The sequence below is a fragment of the Vanellus vanellus genome (assembly GCF_965231255.1).
Source record: "Vanellus vanellus genome assembly, chromosome: 24".
Lineage (NCBI taxonomy): Eukaryota > Metazoa > Chordata > Aves > Charadriiformes > Charadriidae > Vanellus > Vanellus vanellus.
The window spans coordinates 3,414,176-3,433,251 of NC_138929.1; the positions used below are offsets into that span (position 1 = coordinate 3,414,176).

The 19,076-nt window shown below is 49.8% G+C and overlaps 1 protein-coding gene across 4 annotated transcripts in view; it reads left to right on the forward strand.

The window, feature by feature from the left end:
* Positions 1–702: 702 nt before the first annotated feature.
* The window catches only part of MAPT (microtubule associated protein tau), a 50,419-nt gene continuing 32,045 nt past the window's right edge, over positions 703–19,076 (forward strand). The window contains exons 1-2 of one of the 4 annotated variants that reach the window (XM_082494914.1): positions 17,921–17,969; positions 18,106–18,196. The gene's annotated coding sequence lies outside the window, so the exon portion shown is untranslated. Of the gene's footprint in view, positions 759–17,920; positions 17,970–18,105; positions 18,197–19,076 lie in introns of those variants that run through there. The other 3 variants (XM_082494913.1, XM_082494915.1, XM_082494916.1) reach the window with 3 other exon arrangements.

A 19,076-nucleotide genomic window follows, 5' to 3' on the forward strand; every position in this document is an offset into this window, starting at 1 on the left:
GAGGAAATTCTTTCCTGCAAGGGCGGTGAGCCCCTGGCGCAGGGTGCCCAGAGAAGCTGTGGCTGCCCCATCCCTGGAGGTGTTCAAGGCCGGGTTGGACGGGGCTGAGAGCAACCTGGGCTGGTGGGAGGTGTCCCTGCCCAGGGAAGGGGGGTTGGAACTACATGGTCTCTAAGGTCCCTTCTAATGCTAACCATCCTATGATAATGACGACAGTGGCTGGCAGCACAGCTGGACCTGAGGTAGTGAATCCAGCCCCTGGAGCAGGTGTCTGTGGGAGATACCAGGCTAAACGCGGGCCGTGCAGAAAAGAGGCGCCACGGCTGGGAGAGGTGGTGTCTCCATCACCCCTGGGCCAGGTGGAGGCCGCTGTGTGGGCGCTGAACACCCCGGCCCATCCGCTGCCGCTCAGCGCCGAGCACAAAATGGCGCCGCGGAGCGGTTGTGGAGGGAGGCGGGTGGGGGGGGGGCAGCGCGCGAGCGCCCCCTGCTGGGCGGGGCCGCGCGCGCCCGCTTCCCGCAGACAAAAGACCGCGGCGGCCCCTCCCTCCCACTGCGCATGCGCCAGCCGCGACCGGCCACAGCGCTCCTGGGGGGGGGGGGGTACGAGCCGCGCAGCGCATGCGCTCTGCCGCCGCGCGCCCCCTCCCGCCGGCTCGGCGAAGGTTCCGGAGCTCGCCCGCCCCCCGGCCCGCCCCGCCCGCGCCGCCGCTGTCACTCGCCGCCCGGCTCCGGTGCGGACTCCCCTGCAGCGGCAGGTAGGGGCACGGCCTCCGGCCGGCGGGAGGGGGGTATGTGTGTGGGAGGGGGTGCTGCACGACCGGACCCCCTTTCCTCGCTCTGCCGGCGCTGCGTTTCGCTGTCCCCACGCCGAAAGCGGGTGGAGAGGAGAAAAAAAAAAAAAAAATTACCAACATCTAAACCCAGCCATTTCAGCCCCCCCTTTCCCCCCCCAAAAAAAATCGCCGCGGAGGGGCGTGTCACCCCCGGTGCCGGTTTGCCTCGGCAGCCCGCTCGCCGCAGCCGTGCCAGGGCCGTCCCCTGCGGCAGCCCGGCTGCAGGTGTGCCCGCTGGGGAGGGAGGGAGGGTGGGTGGGAAAGGGGCGATTTTTTTCTCTTTCTCTCCCTTTTTCGCCGTTTTTTTTTTTTTTACCCCGTTCCCTGCGGCAGGTGGGGCCGGGGGCTGCGGCAGGAGGGGTGGGCAGCGCCTTCCCGCCCCGGCGCGGTGCCATCTTCTGCAGCCGCCCTTGGGGGGCGGAGGGGGGGGGCGGTGGGCTGCTGTAATTAGCAGAGATAAATTAATCAATAATAGAAAACCATGAGGAGAAGGCGTTTCAGAAAACGGAGCTGTCCACGCCCAGCCTGAAATTTTGGGGGGGTTGGCAAGCGTTATTGAGGTCACGGCGCCCTGGAGTTGCCGTGCTTTGTTGCATCCCCCGGCTGAGGGATTCCAATATTTCCCATCAAGAGCGTAATCACCCAAGGTGGGTTCCAGTGCTGTGAAACTGGGGGTGCTGGGGCCGAGCGCCCCGTGGGTTTGGGGCTGGGATGGTGTAACTGGTGGTCTTGGCGGTCCCTGGACGTGCCTCACAGGCGTCCCCGAGTCATGCGGAAATTGTCCCCTTGTCCCCTTCATTAGCCTCTTTCCGTGCTGCCTCTTCATTCTTGTCCTAAAATCGTACCAGGCGGGGCACCGGGCTGTCCCCCTTTCTGGGTTTTGCCTTTAGTTGCTGGGTATTTCTTGGTTTTGAGTCTAACTTCACGGGCGTGAAAAGGGAAGTTTTCTCGGCAGGTGTTTCCAGGCGCGCTGCGTGGCACACCTGCCCTCCTGGCTTGGAGCAATTAAACCCGTAAGGAGTAGAAACAGCTTACTTCAGGTGAGGGATGGAGATTTCTGCCTGCATCCCTGTCTGCCGTGTTAGCACAAGGGAGGATTCGGTTAGGGAAGATGAATTTTTTTTTTTTATAATTTTTTTTTTTTTTTAACACCTAGAAATGCAATCCTGTTGTTTGTTTGCAGAGGGCAGCTGCCATCACTTTAAAGGGAGTTTCTCCTTCCATTTGCTGGTGGTACCACCACGCGAGGTGCAGCTCCATTTGCAGCGAGAGGCTGGTTTCGCTTAGAAATGGGCTCGCTGGAACGAGCAGCTGAGATGAGCTAAGCTGTCACTTCAGCAATTTGTATGCAGCGTATTCCTGAGCTGCCCCGCGTTTATTTGCGTGGATCTGGGCAGATGTCTAACGCGTGTCTGAATGAGTGGAACAAAATTCACTACCGAGAATCACTAATTCGTTCTGTTGAGCAATGGCTGCCTCCTTAGATCCGATGAAGGGGTTTTACCATTGCTGCCAATACCTCAGATTTGGAGTGCTTAACGGTTTTCCTTGTGCAGTTCAAATTTTTTGCGTTTTCTTTTTCTCAAGGTGGTCAATCAAAACAGCTCTCAGTTGGTTGTTTACAGTGTGCTTTGGGGAGAAGGAATGTTAAAATCTCATTCTCTCCAGAAATGAGAAATAGTCTAACCCAGTTACTTTGTTCCATCTTGATATGCAAAAAGCCTTTTTTTTTTTTGTTTGTTTCCCTAGGATGTGCAGCTAAGGAGAAAAGCAAGGTGCTGGATGACTTAACTGTAGTGCATGGAGGTTTTCCAGGCAGATAATTCTCACCTGATAGTATTGCACGTTTTTATTCTTGCTCTAGATAGAGTAATGGTGTTTGGAAGGAGGTGTATGGCTGTGGCATGCTGTGCCATCCCCCAGTGTTAGCAGAGGTACCTCACGCTGCTGAATGTCCTTGGAAGTGAAAGTGTGTGTGCAGGGCTTTGGAATTAAGATGCAGGTGGGATTTGGTTTTTTGAGACCTAGCTCTGGGAAAATGCAATGCCTGTCCCACAGGTTGGTTGCCTGGGACTCCATCCTTCATCAAGCTTGATTGCGGTGTGGGAGGATCTTAGGACAGTTGAGTCTTGAACACAGAGCTTAAAATGAAAGACGTGGTGAGCTCTGTTTGATTTAAAAGGTTATTAGGCCATTAGTGTATGCATGGTGGAGGTGTCCAGTGCTGTGGATCTGTCTTCACCTTGCACAGTAAGATGGCCAGAAGTCGACCCTTGAGAAACTTGAACTAAAGCAGCTCTGCCTGGTTTAATGAGTGAAAGTGTGAAGCATGCTTGTCATCATTCGAAAGCCTTTAAACGAAGACTCTGTTTCTCTCTAAAAGGACCATTTTTTCAGCCCCGCTCTGGAACAGTTCACTACTGATCTGCAGCTTTCAGGTGAACTTGTTACAAAGGTCCCATCTGACGCGAATGTGAGATGCATCAAGATGTAGTCTCTGCCCAGCAGAGCAAGGCTGTTGGCCACTCTGGAAGGTGCAGGTGGTATCACAGATAAGATATGGACATTTATCCTTCATCAGCTGGGATTAGCTGGGATGAGGACTGAAGTGACAGGACCTCTGTGTGCACTGTGGGGAGCTCCCATGGAGAGGAGATGGGTCTAGTGCCTTCAGGTTACAAGTGCAATAGTATGGGTTTTGTGTCTCCCTCCCTCATTACTCGCCCTTTTCAAGTACTGTGTTTAGTATTTATGGGTCAGGCTTCTAATTTAGTCTTCCTCACCCTGCATCAGTTCCTCTGGATCATCTTGCTGCCCTCTGCTTCCAGTCTTTTCCTTCCCAAGGCTTTTCAGTCAAACTGTACCCATTCCCTCTGTGCTTAATAAACTGTAGTTTCAGCAGGACTGAGCTGGACCAAGTAAACGTATTTATCTGTCCTGAACAACTAGTGCTACGGCTTTCTTATTTCCTTCCCAAAAGCTGTGGGGAAGTCTGCTCCCCTGTCCAGAAGAGCAGTCCTTATGGAATAAAAATGAGGGAAATGTGACAGTGCAAATGCTCTTTCCACGATGAGGCTGAGCCTGGTGTGTCTAGTCAGGAACACTTGTAGCATGCCAGTAAGGTGGGTGCCTTAATCTTCTGCTTTTTATGCTCCTCCGATTCATTTCGAAGAACTTCATTGCATGCTTGTTGATCTGTGTTGCATCATTGTCTTTTTTTCAGGGTTTTGCCAGCCACAGGATTTAGAAGTGTTTGGGTACTGCCTTACTCCTTGCATATGTGCTGGGCTTAGCTGAGCGGTTCTTACTGTGCGGTAGCGGGGAGTAGAGCAAATTGCTCCTTGATGACATTTATATCCTCATTTGGAAGTTGGGCTTTGCAGCATCATGGGGCCGTTAGAAACGGCTGGGGAAAGCCACGTTGAAAATGCTTTTGAGATGGTGTCTCTGCTGTTTCTTCTGAAAGCCTGTGTTCATCAACATGGGAGTAACAAATTGTCCTGACACTTAGAGCACCACAGCTGTAACAGCTTTGCGGGTTGGAGTGTCTGTGTGCGCCCGTATGGGCGTTTGGCATTGCCGTTTGAGATGCCGGTGCCGGGGTGTGTCTGTGTCCAGACTTTCAGACAAATCCCTTTTGGTTTGCAAAGCGTTGAAAATTGGATCATGAAGCAGTGTCTGAGGGGAAGTGCTGAGGGTGGCCATTCCGTATTTTCCCAGTAGGAAAGTTATTCAAAAGGTGGAAGAAAGCTGTAGATTCGAGTCTGTCTTGAGCAGAATAAGCTTATTTTGCTGGTGAGGTTTGGTTGTTGTCTCTGCATCTTTTGAGGGAGTGCTGCTGATTTAGCTGTAGCAATGCTCTGACACTTGATGAATTAGTCAAGAAAGAATCAGGGTGCTGGCTTCCACCCAGCTCCCAGTATTTTCCAGTTTGCTTAGACTGTTGGTTGATGAAGTCAGCCGGCTAGTAGGTCTGCATACTGCTTCCTAGGTGGTACGTAGGCGTGGGGCTGGACTGTGAGAGTTGGGAGCTCACAGTGAAGTGCTCTGGACTCATGACAGACTTGTGTGTCCTTCGTCTGGGTGATGTTGAGAGGGTGTGTGGTGCGTCAGGGCTGTCTCTGGAGCTGCTGGAACGCAGCACAGGTTTGGGAGGATTGTGGCTGTGCAGGTGGGTAAAGCATCCATCCCCCAAGCAACAGCATCACGTGTTGTGCTTTCTGGGTGTATGGCTTGCTCTAAGGTGTGCAGACCTGCGTAGTCTGTGAAAAAGGACTGGGAGCCCTTTCTTGCAAAAGCCAGACTTCTCTAGCCTTATTAGAACAGCTGAGACTGCTAAACAAAATCAGAATTGATTGCGTGTTTCCTTTGTGTGCCTGCCCCACAGCCAGGTGGAGAGGGAACCCCAGACTCAGCATCCTGGGTGTTCCCAGCCTCTGCTCAGAGAAGCACCAGCTGATGTCTTGGGAGAAGGACAGCAGCTCTCGGGGGATCTCTCGCTAGTACTGCAGTCACATGGGAGCTAGGCTGGCTTTCTAGGTTTTTCTGCCCATCCACCATAGTCTCTGCTTTTTACCTCAGAAGCTTTGCTTGCTTAACAGTGGTGTTCAGACTCCAGAGGTGGGCTGGCGTGGTGTCTGGGGCTCACCCCAAGGGCGTGTTCTTGCAGTTGGGGGGGCTCATCAAAGTAGGTAGTGCTGTAATGCACGGGTTGCCGGCAGGGCTCTGCCTGCCCGTGGAGACAGAAAAGAAAGGAGATAATTGCAGAAGTAATTTGAGCTGGATCGCTAATCCTTGCAAAGCAGCGCAGAGATGTTCCCACTCATCTCAAACCAGTCCCGAGAAGAGAATTAGGGTGGGTGATCCTGGGCAGAGGTCAGCGGGCTGTTTGTTGCCAGGCAGTCCTGCCAAAACCTCGCAGAGCACCAGGATGGCTCAGCCTTGCCAGAGGTGCAGCCCTTGCTGATTTGGGTCACTTGGAGATGCCCAAGCGGCAGAAGGTCTGCTCCATGCAGCATTGCTCCTGCTTGGCTTTTTAGCCTGAACAGCCCTCAATCCCAAGCTGTCTTTGCAGATCACCCTGGGATGTGGTGGATATAGCAGAGAATTTTTGCTCTTTAGGTAACCTCTTGCGTGGTTTTTAAGGTGGGCACAGCTCTGCTGTGAGGGACTGAATGAATCTCTGGATCTCTTCTTGCAGCAGGATGGATCTCCGCCATCTGCGAGTTGGAGCTTTGTTTCACGCTGAAATCTGCTGGTTGTAGGCTGTTTTTTACAGTGCCTGTGGAAAGCATATGCAGTTTACACCAGAGTCTGGAGGAGATGTATCCGTGCCTTTAGACTTGAGTGGAATTTCTACGCAAGTTAATGAGCCCTTTGTGCTCCTCGGAAATCAATCCACTGATCTTTCCCCTCCAAGCAGTCCGATTAGTAAGGGCAGTCATTACATGTGGTGGGGCTCCTGTTTTCAGTGTCTTTTCTTTAAATATCCAAGGAAAGGGAGCACCGGGGGATACCTTCTGTTAAGCTAAAAGGATTATCGCTGCAGTTGGGCTAATTATTTCCATCTTTGCAGCCTCCCCACTGTACCTGCCCTGACCCCTCTTCCTAGAGCAGATCTGGTATCACTGTCTCTCTGCCTTTGCCTCAGTACCCTCCCTCGGTACTCTTCTTGAATTTCTTCAGAGTGGTTGGTGGGATCGCACTGTTGGTGCCCTGGGAGGCAGGTGGATTTGTCCCTGAGCTGTCCTGTTCAGCTGGTCAGTGTTGCTCCAAGTGAGCTGTGGCTCAGCTGTCTGTGATGATGCTCTAAGGCACATGGGAAAGGATGAAGGCTGATGGGAGTTATTGCAGGAGGAGGTGCAGTCTTAAGGGACAGAATATACAAATCCATAGGCAGAAGGGCTGTATTAAAATCTGCTGTTTGGGGACAAACTTCAGCACGCACTTTAAAGAACGGTGATGAAACAACTTGTATTCATGGTTTTGAATAGCATGTGTGTGACTTTGAATGCCCTGTGGTACAGAGTTGCCGGGCTTTCTGCCACTTGTCAGCATTTCACTTTGTTGGGTCCCCATCAGCTCCTGTCCCAGGCTGTCTGCCTGGAAGTGCCTGATGTAATTTCAGATGGATTTCATCAGTGTGTCAAGTCACTTGCTGCAGAATGAAATTCCTTGAGGTGTTTGTAAATGGCTCAAAAAATCTAAAGAAGCCTCTCCCATGATCCTTCAACATGTCCAGCTCAGCAATGTGCATGTTTGTGCTGGCATGGGGATCCATTTTTGAGATAAATCAACTGTCTTCCAGGCATTGGAAAGAAGTGTTTGCTGGGATGCCCTTTTGAAACTGAAGTTGGAGAAGCAGGGGGGTGTTAGAGTGGTGAAATTCTTCCCTGCCTAAGAAACATTTCATCTTTTATTTGATCAAAGCTTGACTTAGATCCTGGCTGCATTGGCTTGGTCTTACCATGAAGGTGTGTGTCTCTTGCCCGCGAGCAGCTCTGCTCCTTTCTCTCAAATGTCACTTCATGTGAGCTTCCTCACATGAACACATCTGGCCAGCTGTGCACGGTCTCAGTTGAGCTGAGGGCAGAGTAGGTCTGTCAAAGTCAAGATACGAGGTGAAGTGATGGACAAGCAATGTTTGTCTTGGCTGGCTGCTGTGGCTTCACATGCCCAGGCAGCAGGGTGAGTTTTTGGCAGAGAGTGAAGGGGATTATTCCTTGGTGGTGGGTGGTGAGCACAGGGACCACGTGAGCTCTTATCATGTTGAGATGCAGCAAAATGTGAGTGGGAGGGGGACAAGAAGGGGGCCAAAGAGATGGACTAAAGCTAACTGAGGGATGAGGGGGTATGGGCATACTGTGTGCTCCTGGATCCCTGTCCAGGGGAAGGGCTCTTGGACCTCCGTGACTGGAGGTGCAGTAGTGGGAGGAGTGCAGGAGCAGCAGAAGGCTTTGGAGTGGTGATCACCGGCATGTCTGCGTGATAGAGTCAGAAATATTTGTCCAGGCTGAAAATTTGTTTGCACTGGGCTTCTAGGTGACAAAAGTGTTCCTGTCCTGGTTTGCAGGGCTTAAGGTGAGTGTGGTTGTTATGTGGTTGGTTTGAGGACATAGCGATGACAGAAGGGGTGTGCCGGAAGAGACTTTCCCAAGAGAAGGGATAATTGAGCTGGATGAGATTCCTGGAGGTTGGTTTGTAGCTCTAGCCTTTTGTGAACTCTCAGGGTTATGTATCAGTGCAGGCTGGCAAGAGGAGCCCCTGTATAAAAATGCAACTTTTATCTGAAAGTGTATTTTGCTTTGGTAGAAGTAAAGGAAACCTAAGAGATGTATATGCGTCTCGTGTTCCTTCCCTAGTGCTGACCCACCTTGTATAAAGTGCTGACTAGCTTCATGCAGGTGCTGAGTGTTTTATTACCCTCCCACTGCAGATCCTGGATGTGATGGGGTAAGAGGTGCTGGGGCTGAATTACCTTTGTGGTTTAAGGTGAGGCCTGTGATGAAGCTGGCTTGTGTGGTTGTGTTACAGAAGCTGAAGTTTCACGTGCTCTATGCTGGGAGCTGTAGCTTGTGGTGTCAGACATCAGGTGTTAGTGAGCCCAAAGCTGGGATTTAGTCCAAGTACAGAATTGCCTTTTGTGGTTCATTTTCAGCTCCCACTTACTTTGAATTCAAGGGCAGACTTTACCCTAAGCAAATTCTGCCCTCTGAAGTTACTTCTTTATATGTGGTTTTACCTACTGCCTTATCAGCATGACAAACGATGCTGCCCTGGAGCTAGCTGGAGGGGTTTGTAGAAGTAGCTTTTAACAATGGACATCTCCAAATTGGACAGCAAACGACATGCTTTTCCCTTGGCATCTTCTGGTGTAGTAATTGAGAGCCTGGCAGGCATATGCAAGCAGAAGTAGTAAATGTTGCTGTTGGGTATGAAAAGGCAAGTGGGGAAAAGTCCAGCTACAGATCTACTGCTCAAGCTGTGGTGTTGCTTGTAGTCACTGAGAGAACAGATTTACAGGAGAACAGATTCGGAAAGGATGGGACTAAAATGAGGGTATTGGACCTGTACTGTGAGAAAGGGAGTGACTCTCTGGGGCTTGTGAAGAGGGGATTTGCAGGGGTTGTGGTGGTGGACGAATGAGCTGCAAAAAAGGCAACTATGAGCTGGAGAAAGGAGTCTACCACGATGTTTCCAGGTTTTGTTCTCCTCCTGAGCAGTCTGTGCATCTTGGGCACCTGCCAAATCCAAGCACCATGCGCACACGTGGGCATGCTGTCCTGTCTCCTTTCCTTTCTCATCAATCTCTCCTGTTCCTGTCCTCTTTCCCTTCCATTTTAAATCTTGCCTGGCAGACTCAGATCCATGTTCTCCTGCAGTGCTCCTGGGATCCTCTTTGCTGAGGCAGCTGGTGCTTGCCTGGCCTCTACCTTGGGCAAGAGCTCAGCAACTAGACTTGCTGAGAGCAAGATGGGGGCCCAGCTCCCTGTGGGATGTACTGGGCTTCCAGTGTTGGGAATCTCTCATCTGCAGCACTGCTGAACTGTCATTGCTGCATCCTTATTTTATGGTTTTTGTAGCCTACTTTGCATGAGTTTTGCCTTTCCCCTATTTTAGCGTTAGCTGAATTACCTTGCCAGCTCCTCCCTTCCCTGAGGTTCCTCCAGGCGAGAGAGGAAGAGAGTCATGAATACTGTTTAATGTGAAGGAACTTATTAATGCTTAATCTCTCAAATATGTCACTGCTTTTATTGTGTCTTATAATAGGGTTTATTGTCACGGCTGTCGGAGGTCTGTGCTCAGCTCTAAGGCGTGTTTCATTAGTTATTGTTGCTCACGTACTCCCCTTACGGAGGGGTTTTTGACTCCATGGGTTTGTTTGCTCTACCAACATCAGAGAGCCTTTTGGTGCATAAGTTCTTAAATGGAAGGATCCTGTGCTGTGGTTGTAGCAGTGCTTGAGTGCAGATGAAAAGCACCTTACCAATGCTTGTGGCAAAATAGCTTGAAATGGCCTGGCTGAAATACTAGAAAGTCCTTGTTAGCAAGAGGGAGCTGGGGATACCTGGGTGGTGCTGAAGGGAGATCGGTGTGTGTAAAATGAGTTTTGGAACTGAGCAAGGATGGCTAAGCACTAAAGTCCTGTAGTCTGCAGAGAGGGAAATGCACTGATCGCTTCCCACCTGTGAAAACGGACAGGTCTGCAAGACGGGTAAAGCTGCTGGGGCTGCGGTGGGGTTTGCTTTGCTGCTGCCTGATCTCAGTGTGAGAACAGAAGCCAGCATCTCCCACCGGCACTAAACTGCTCTCTGCTTCCCTTGATAAGGAATGACAAAGCGCTGTGGCTCTAGGTGTGGTCAGAGCCTCTTCAAATAGTCTGTCTCTATTCATGCGCTGCAATAAAAAGAAGCACTACTGAAATACTGGCAACCCTGTTTATTCCAGCCTTTGTATTAGTGATTTAGAGAGAGCCTATGACCTTACCGAACATGAATGGATCCCTCGTAACCTGAGACCAGGAGCAATATTATTTTAAGCGAGAAGTAAGGCTCTGAAGCAGGCGGTCCTTTTATACATATCATACATGTGACAGCAGAGCTGCATTTAGAGCTGAAAGGGGATGAAATCCCTGAGGAGACTGATCGCACCTCATTTATTTTTAACAAATGTACTGGGGAAGATTTAGCCTGAATTCCTAGACTTGGGGCAGTCTTAGATGAAAAGGAAGATGGGCACCAACTGGGCTTCCAGCTAATTCCTATGGAAGATTAAACGCACATGGATTCTGATTTTTAAACTTGCTCCTCCTTTAGCCTTTGGGTTGGGAGGGGAAATAATGGTTTTACAACTCTTTGGCTGAATTTATGGTCTGAATTCCCATGTGGATTGTCACTATTCACGCTGCCTGCATCTGCTTTTGTTGCAAATCTGCTCATCGGCTCGATAATACTAGAATCAGGCAAGACAGAGTGCTGCCTGATTGTCATCCCGAGTGGCCCAAACTGGGTGAAGACCAGCTGTAGGGAGACACCCAAGTGCTCAATAGGGATGTGGTTTGTGTGTAAAGGTTCTTATTTGCTGTTCATCCTTACTTGAAAATCCTTGTTTGCCTTGTGCCTCAGCATGGTTCAAACTTGTTAGGAAAAATAAAGGTACAAATGCAACTTCTGTTGGGTTTTGTTTTAGAAGCAAGAGCTCTGGTTCTCAAATCCTGCTAACTTGTGTTTGGTGTTGAGAGACGCTACCGTCTTCCACTGCACCTCTCACTTGCTGTTCATGGCATGGTGGATGAAACTGGGAGCTAAAACAGGCACCAGCGCCCTTGGCGGAACAGTGGCAGCCCATGAGCACTCCGATCAGCCATTCTCTGTGACTGGGGCAGCAGCTTCCCGATTCTTAGTAACTGGGAACCTGTTGGGGTGCCCACATGTTTCCCCATCGCTCACTGACTCGGTTGGCATGTTTCAGTCCCTGTTCTCTCTGCCAGGAGCTGAACGATGCATTCAGCCCTGGGCTGTGCTCTCCTGCTGATGGTTTATTTTCTTGAGCTCCTCCAGATTAGGATTTTTTTTTTGCGTTTATCTTCTTATTGCGCCTTCTGATACGGATTTAACAAAAAAAATGCTGCTTTTAGTTTTTAATAAATACTGGTGTGAACGTTTTGAGGGAACAGTGTTTTTTTTTCTGCTGTTATGCAATAACGTGACAAGGGAGATGTAAGTATAGCAGAAATGCTTGATGAATGTCCTATTGTTTGTGTCTTTTGGCCTTTAAAAAAATAAAAAGACATTCAGGAAACACACTCTGACCTTTGACCTCATCTGAAGTGTCTCTTAGTCATGAAAAGCAAAAACAATGCAGAAAAGCTAGGCAGAAGCTAAAATTACCTTCTCCGAGCCCTGTGTCATTGCATAGTGACTGCTGGGGCGAGGACAAGTCCTGCTAAAGCCCCGAAAGCTTGCAAGATCTGGCGTGTTTGTTTCTTTCTAGGGTAAGAAATCAGTGTGTCAAGAACGCGCCACTCTTTCCTTCCCCTGTATTTATAGAGAGACTGTCCTGATAAGGCATCCTGCCGCATTCTAGTGCTGTCAGGCATCCTTGGGATGCTGGAATTGGACACTATGGGGCCAAAGGTTATTTGGTGCCCAGTTTGGGTATCAGGTGGCTAAAAGTAATAGTTTGGTGAAATAAGCACTGTGGGCAAACTGTGCGGTGATGGTTTGTCACAGGAGGGCGTAGAGACCTGTGTTCCCACTGCAGTGGTAAGCTGTGGTCTTTCAGGCAAGCTGGTATTGTATGTTCCTGCACGTGTGTGTCTGAGATGCTTCCCCTGGGCTTCTCGCCACCGCAGCGGGCATCGCTGCTTAACCCAACTGCCTGAACACCCTGTCCATTCCCTCCCTGTTCCTTGTGGCAGTAGTGGAAGCTTCTCTGCTGTACCACACTGTAGACCACTTCTGCATCGGTGCTCTTTACAGCCAGGAGCTCTGCAGGCTTGGATCTTGTAGAAGTAAAATAGTGTTCCCTAGGAAAATTTCCCTGACTTGGCTTCTTCCCTAGGACAGGCTTTTTGTCACTGCAAGAGTGATGCCAGCCATGGTGGTGTGGCAGTAGCTGGAGCAGATGGTGCTGCTGTCATCGTTTTAATTTCTATCCCTGTATTGAAACAGCTCAAAATAACTTAAGAAATGAAGGCCCAATCTGAGGAGGTACCTCGAATGCTTTCCTTGCCCCGAGAAAATCTTCTGCAACATTAGTGTCCACAGCACTTTCCTGGTTCTGTCCCATCCACTCTGACAAAGATCACTTGCATTTGTAGGCTAGAGCTGTGGCATGAAGAACTTTTTATATTTAATATCTTCATTACTGTGGCAGCACTGAATATTCACAGAACTTCTGTCAGGGTGCAGCAAATGTTGTCAGCACTATGAAATCAAAGAAAAAGAAGCAGCTGAGATCAAAGGAAGCAATAAATACATACCTTGTGTCTTGACAACATCTTTTTCAAGCTGGAGGCAAAACCTGGAGGTGGCTGGTGCTGGCACGGCGCTGGCCTCTCGTGCTTTCCCCCACCCTGCTACATTGGTGCTCCAAAGCCAGGGTGAGATGACCCACAGCACTACTGTTACATGCAACTTCTGCTTGTGAGGGGTTCAGTTTCGGCTGCTTTAGTGCCTTGAACCACTTCACAGCGGGGCGTTGGAGCAGTGCTGCTGGTGTAAGGAATAAGGACCAAACAGCGTGATCTGACGCTGTGGAATTGCAGCCTTGCTCTGCCCAATTTTGAGGTAGGGGCCTCGCTCTTTGGATCTTTCCACAGTCAAAATATTGCTGCTCGGAGGCCAAGGTATCTACATTTTTCACCACATAATTTGTGCCCTTCTTGAGGTGTTGTACCACATGCACACACATTACCATCTTGGTTGAGGTGAAAGGCAACAGCAAGTATCCAGATCTTCAAGTCCATTTACGGGTGTACGTGAAGTCTCCTGTCATTAAGTTATCTTAATTTATGAGGCTTCTGGTTGCACATTGATTTTTTCTTTTCAGTGCCAACGTCCTTTGAGCCTAGCACCAAATGCAGTAGCATCATGCCGTTGCACGTAGAGAGGTAGGAGAAGGAAGCTGGTGTGCAGCCTGATCACTGCTTGCCCTGAGGCCAGCTGGCCACAGTGGCTCCTGGAAAGTGCAGGATGTGGCCCTTCCCCAGCTCAGGAAGGCTTAATCCTGCTTGTGTGTCCCTGGGGGCCCTGGCTCTGCACACCACAGCAGAGGTGGCTGTTTTCTCCTGTGACAAAGAAAGAAAAGATTTGTGGGGCTGGCGGGAATGTGGCTAAGTACTGCAGGAGGGTTCTCTCCTTGCAATGGACTCTCAGAACATTAACTTAAACTCTTCAATGCAGAGTGTGCACTCTGCAGATGGCTTGGGGCTTGTACTTGGTCCCATGTTCACACCAGGTTTCAGGCGTTCCTCTAGCCCGCAGCTCCAGTGCAGCAAATGGATGCTGTTGTACATGTGCCACTACAAAAGCCTGCGGAGAAAGGAAATTAGCAGAGCTTTGGTTCTCACACTGGCAGTCGTCTCTGCTGGGCCCTACAGCATACGGCTGTGCTGCAAAGCGGTAAGTTGTAAAATGGAGACGGTGCTGGAGAGCTCGTGTGAAGATGAACAGCAGAGCTGCTTTCAAGGAGTTGCTGTGCACTCACCTGCTAGAAATGCCTTCATCTGGCGCGTCGGTCGATCACATCCCACACCTGCTAGGTGCAGCGAGCGCCCGTCTGAGAGCTCGACTCCACGCTGTCTCGTCAGCCAGCATGGGTGTTTTCACCCTCCTGTTTGTTTGAGGGTGTTTGCTGTCTGTCTGGCTAATAAAGAGTGAGTTTCGGGATATTTTTCAGCTCTTTGATTGACAGAATTGCATTTCAGGAGTTTTGTCTGGGAACACAAGAAAGGGGTAACAGTGCTCAGTGCCCTCCCAAACTGGCTGTGTTCAGGGAAATGGGGGTGGTCCTGTATCTGTCAGACTTTCCCTGCCCTGGGATGTGTTGTGGTACCCACTGGAGCATGAAATAAGTCCTGTCAGTTTGTTTCTGACCTCTTATTAATGAAGAAAATTGTGATAACCGTAAGAAACTGCTGGCCACGCTAATAGTCCTGCTTGTGGTAGATTGCAAGCGTCCACAGACCAGATGTGCCCTGCCAGACTCCTTTTACCACCCGACTGCTGTGTGAAAGGGACCTTACTTGACTGCTTATCATGGGAACATCCTTTGTAATTGTTCCATGTGAGTGACAGAGAGGAGTGTGGCAGCCGTCAGTTAGTGGGGATGGATGTCTGTTTTTCTTTCTTCAGGCAACGCGATCTCTCAGGAAAGCAATTCTTCCTCCTAACGGTGTAATTTGCCAGCTAAGGTAAAGGAGGCTTTTGATGGGGCAGAAAGTTGTGCTGTTGACTATCCTAATTCATTAAGGCTCCAGTGGCATTTTCAGGAACTTTTCTTTCCTCTTTTCCCTCTTCCCATCCAGGCACACATTAAAATTACTTTTCTGCTGTTGCTGGAAGGGAACATGCTAAAACCACGTTAACTTGTGTTTCCTTCCCTGCTGGATTCTTTTCGGTGGGAGCGGGCAGGCTCAGGGAGCAGCTCCTCCCAGCAACCGGTGAGACTGTGCGAGGACTTTGCCGTGCTGCCATGCGTAGCAGTTCAGCCACGTCTTAGCCTGCAGCGCAGCCTTTGAAAAGCAGCACAGGGGAACTATTAGGCTTCCACCATTTTCTGTTAAGTGAATAATGACTGTTACAAGCCTGCATGCCGGTAAGCCCGCCTTAAAACCGGCAGCAGCAGGGGAGATGCTCTGATTTCCAGCGGGTTGGGCTGAGCCTGGGATGGGAAGAGTCAAAGAGAATTAGCTGGTAAATAAGATCTCCTGCTTTCTCTTTGATCCGCTCTATGTGTTCAACTGCTTAAAGGCTTCCCAAGCAAGCAGGATTTTGGGGGAGGAAGAATTTATCCAACCGTAGACCATCTCATGGCTCTGTGAAACCCACGACTGCAAGATACTCTAGCAGGGGGCTGGGAAGAAATCCGAAGGTAGCCTAGTAAATCCCTGCTAAAGAGGCTTCTCTTCCTTCTATTCAGGAAGAGCCTGCTGAACAGACAGGGCAAGCTTTAAAATTACTGTTGCTTCCTTTTTTGCTGCTGTGTAAGCCCCTCTGATCAGAGTTTTAATCTAGCTAAGGTTAGTGGACTTAGAGAAAGCCTGATCTTTGCATCATAGTATGGAATGAGAAAGGTGATTGGGAGTGCTGACACCTCCCTGAGCAGAAGTTGCCCTTAAATGCCCTCCTGTAATTGCACACGAGAAAGCTGGAGGGGGCGGGGGGGGGCTGTAGTGGTGTTGCAAAAGGTTGGCTTTGACTTGGTCAGTTAAGCCAGACATGAAGCGAAAAAAAGGGGTAAGAAGGGGTAAAAGATCAAGGAAGGAAGATGCTGCAGGTTGACACGGAGGTGCTTTGGTTTCAGGTGAGGTTAAGGTGGAGCCTGGCTGCCCTCATGTCTCTGTAGTGTCCCTCAGGAGCTTCCTCTGATTTCTGTACTCAAGTGCTGCTCCGGAGAGCCCTGCCTGAAGGAGAGCGGTGCAGCTGGGAGCACGCAGGTTGTGGTGTCTGTGGGAGCCTGGCTTCCGCTCTGGTTTGTCCCCAGCCTGCTCCATGAAAAGCCTTTTCCCCTCTGTTCAACTTGCAGGGAAGATTGGAATAACGATATGTCTGGAGTAAACCACCTAGTGCTCTTGCCAGTAGCAACTGATGCAAGATTTAGGGTTAATATTCCTACAATGTAAAACACTTGTGTGTGTTCCCCCAAGTGATTCCCAGCACATTCCCATTCTTGGAAGAGGCCACCTTTGTGGTGTCCTTTTATTTGGGCAGAGAAGAGAGATGCAGATAGAACCATTTTTCCCATCTCCTGAGTCCAGCTACTCTTGCAGCTCGGGCCATGGGCTGGAGTTGTGTGCCTGGATAATCTGGTCTCCTAATTGCCACCCTGCTTGGAGGCAGCTGCTGAACTGGGCCTAAGCTGATTTGGGATGGCAAATTCTGTTAGTTTAATTCTCAGCAACACTGAAGAACTTGTCAGCACGTGAGTATCCCTTGGCTTTTCTCTAGCCGTGAGTGTGCCCTGGAGACCTTTGCCAGCTGGTGACCCCCGGCAGTTAGCTTGCAGAGCTTTTGGCTGTGGAGACGTTAGATTTGTAAGGGCTATTTACTGACAGTTCCCTGAGCTCTTGTGTCTTTGAACCCAGCTTTTCTGTTCCCTTTTGATGCTGTTTGTACACAATCATGGCATCTCGTTGCTCAGGGCCTCTTAGCCCTCAGTGTTACCACCCTCCCCTTTCCCCGTCTCCTTTCCAGACTTGGTAATACATGGGAGTTGGTTATTGCCTGGTCTCGGTGACCTTCAGGTCCCAAATGGGTGTGCATGAAGCCAATGTAATCACCCTTGCTGTGTTGAGGCTCCTGTGTCTCAAAGCTCTTCTGCTATGAACCCAAACCTGTCTCACGTCTGCATGGAAGGTGTCCTGCCCCTAGGGAAAGGTGTCAAAAGTTCCACTTAAACTATAACCTGGAAAAAATGTGGGGAAAAAAAAAATTAAGAAAGGTGCATTTTGGAGACTGTTTCTTTTGCAGCCCCTCCTGTTGTTCTAAGAGGCATTTGTCTGTCTTTGAACCTGAAGGAAGTTTTTCTAGCCTCTTGACTAGGTAACTTGAAACTCCATGTAATTTCTCAGCTCACTGCATATTAGGCAGTGCTTGCAATTAATGAGATCACCGTTCACATTCCTTCCTCTGTCAGCATCTTGGAAAAACAGTACTTGGAAAAGTACACAAAGGAGATGAAAAGGAAGTTGCTTATGAATTATGAAGAGCCTTTCAGGCTGATGTTATTTCACGGGGCTGTCATTCCACTTTAATTAAGTAATTCAGATGGAATGATGCCTTTTTTAAAACCCTGTTTGTGTTTGATCACCTTTCAGAGGAAACACTTAGATAGCTCATGCCTGTTGAATTTTCATTTTCAAGTAGCAACAGTGGGTGCTTACTGCCCTTACTGATTAAATAATGGAGAAGGCAGACACTGCTGTGGCTGAGCACAAGACACAATAGCCAAGAGGGTTTAACACTCTGCCTGGGTCTGGAAATTAGCTGGGTGATTGCTTGGACATTTTGTGGCTGGTGTGAAAGATGGAGCTGCTTGGTTGGACCCAGTGATGAGTACCAGAGTGTGCAAATCCAGCCAGTATCTCTCAAAGCATTGCGCTCACCTCCTGCTGAAATTTCTCATTCCTGTTTTCTTACCAACGTGTGGCTAGTAAACCCCGCACCCAGCTGCAAACAGATCTGCCAACGCCTGGTTTATTTTGGGATTTGTGCGTATGTAAATTGAGCCATTAGTTCCCAGACTCGTGATCCCTGGAGCTGCGCAGTTTGAATCGCTGCAGATTGAGACTCTACCTCTCCCTCTGTGATTGGGGATAATCCTGCGGCCGTTCAGAAACGGTGGCTGTCGGATTGTGTCCTGTTGATCCTTGGGCTGCGGTTGTAGCCCTGCGTGTTGCTGGGCCCACGGGTGAGTGGGGTGCAGCTGCTGACCCACTTTCCTTGGACGGGCATCGTGGGAGCACTCATCTCCTGGCACCAGAAGGGTTGTGGGGATGCGTTTTCGTGCTCCTTTGTGACAGTGCTAATGATGTCGTCTGGCACAGATTACGCAAGGCTGAGCAGCACCGAAGCACAGCTGTGTGGTCCCCGGCATCTGCTTTCTTCCCCCTCCGCCACTGGGCCATTCTCAATAGGGTACGTTGTTTTCAGCCCTGGTTTTATTTACCTTTCATTGAGGAGAAACCTTTTGCCAAGGGATTAAGACTTTGGGCTGCCCGACTTAATTTGGGATCTAAATCTTCCCAGATGGAGAGTGCTGGTGGCTTTGTGCATGGTTTGCTGGTGGGTAGCCTGAGCGGCAGCGGAATGAAGGCTCTGCTGTGTCTTTGTGCTGGTGATGATGTGTCCTGACTGTGCTCCAGAAAGGCGCCCGGGGTGCCTGTTAGCTGGCTGTGCAGGAACTGGAGCTGCAGACTGGGCATGGGGCTGTGTGGAGCAGTGTGGCCTCATGGTCTGCAGCGCAGAGGGGTCACCAGGCAGGAGAAATGTGCTGCTTCATGGGAGAAGTTTCTTTCCAACACCCGGGGCTGGTTTATGCCCTATGAACAGGTCCTAAATGTGTTCTAGCCAGGAACTTCTCATGTATTTCATTCATTTATTGATTTAATTTTCTTTATTAATCCTGGTTTGCATAGGCCGTTCTCCTTCCTTCTTTGTGAAACAGTATTTGTAGCCGTTTTTACAGTTCCTCGTGGAGGAAGGATGCAGCAGTTGTTTCGTTTGGACCAGTTTTCATGTGTGTGGGTTGTGCAGGGGTGGGAGGTTGCTATGAATCGAGCAGTTGGCTTTACTCTAAGCACTACCACCCTGGCTGTGCTCTAGTAGCTTCTACTTCTGCTGTCAGACCAGACCAAGCCATTTTATTGATGCCTTCAAGCCTAACAAGCTATTTAGAAAACAAATTTGCAGGATGGGCAGCAGCAGAAGAGCAGTGCTTTTGTTTCTGGCTCAGTCCTCCTGGGCACGAATGCAGGATGGTGTCAGGGATGTGGCTCTGGTGTCTCCACTCACCATC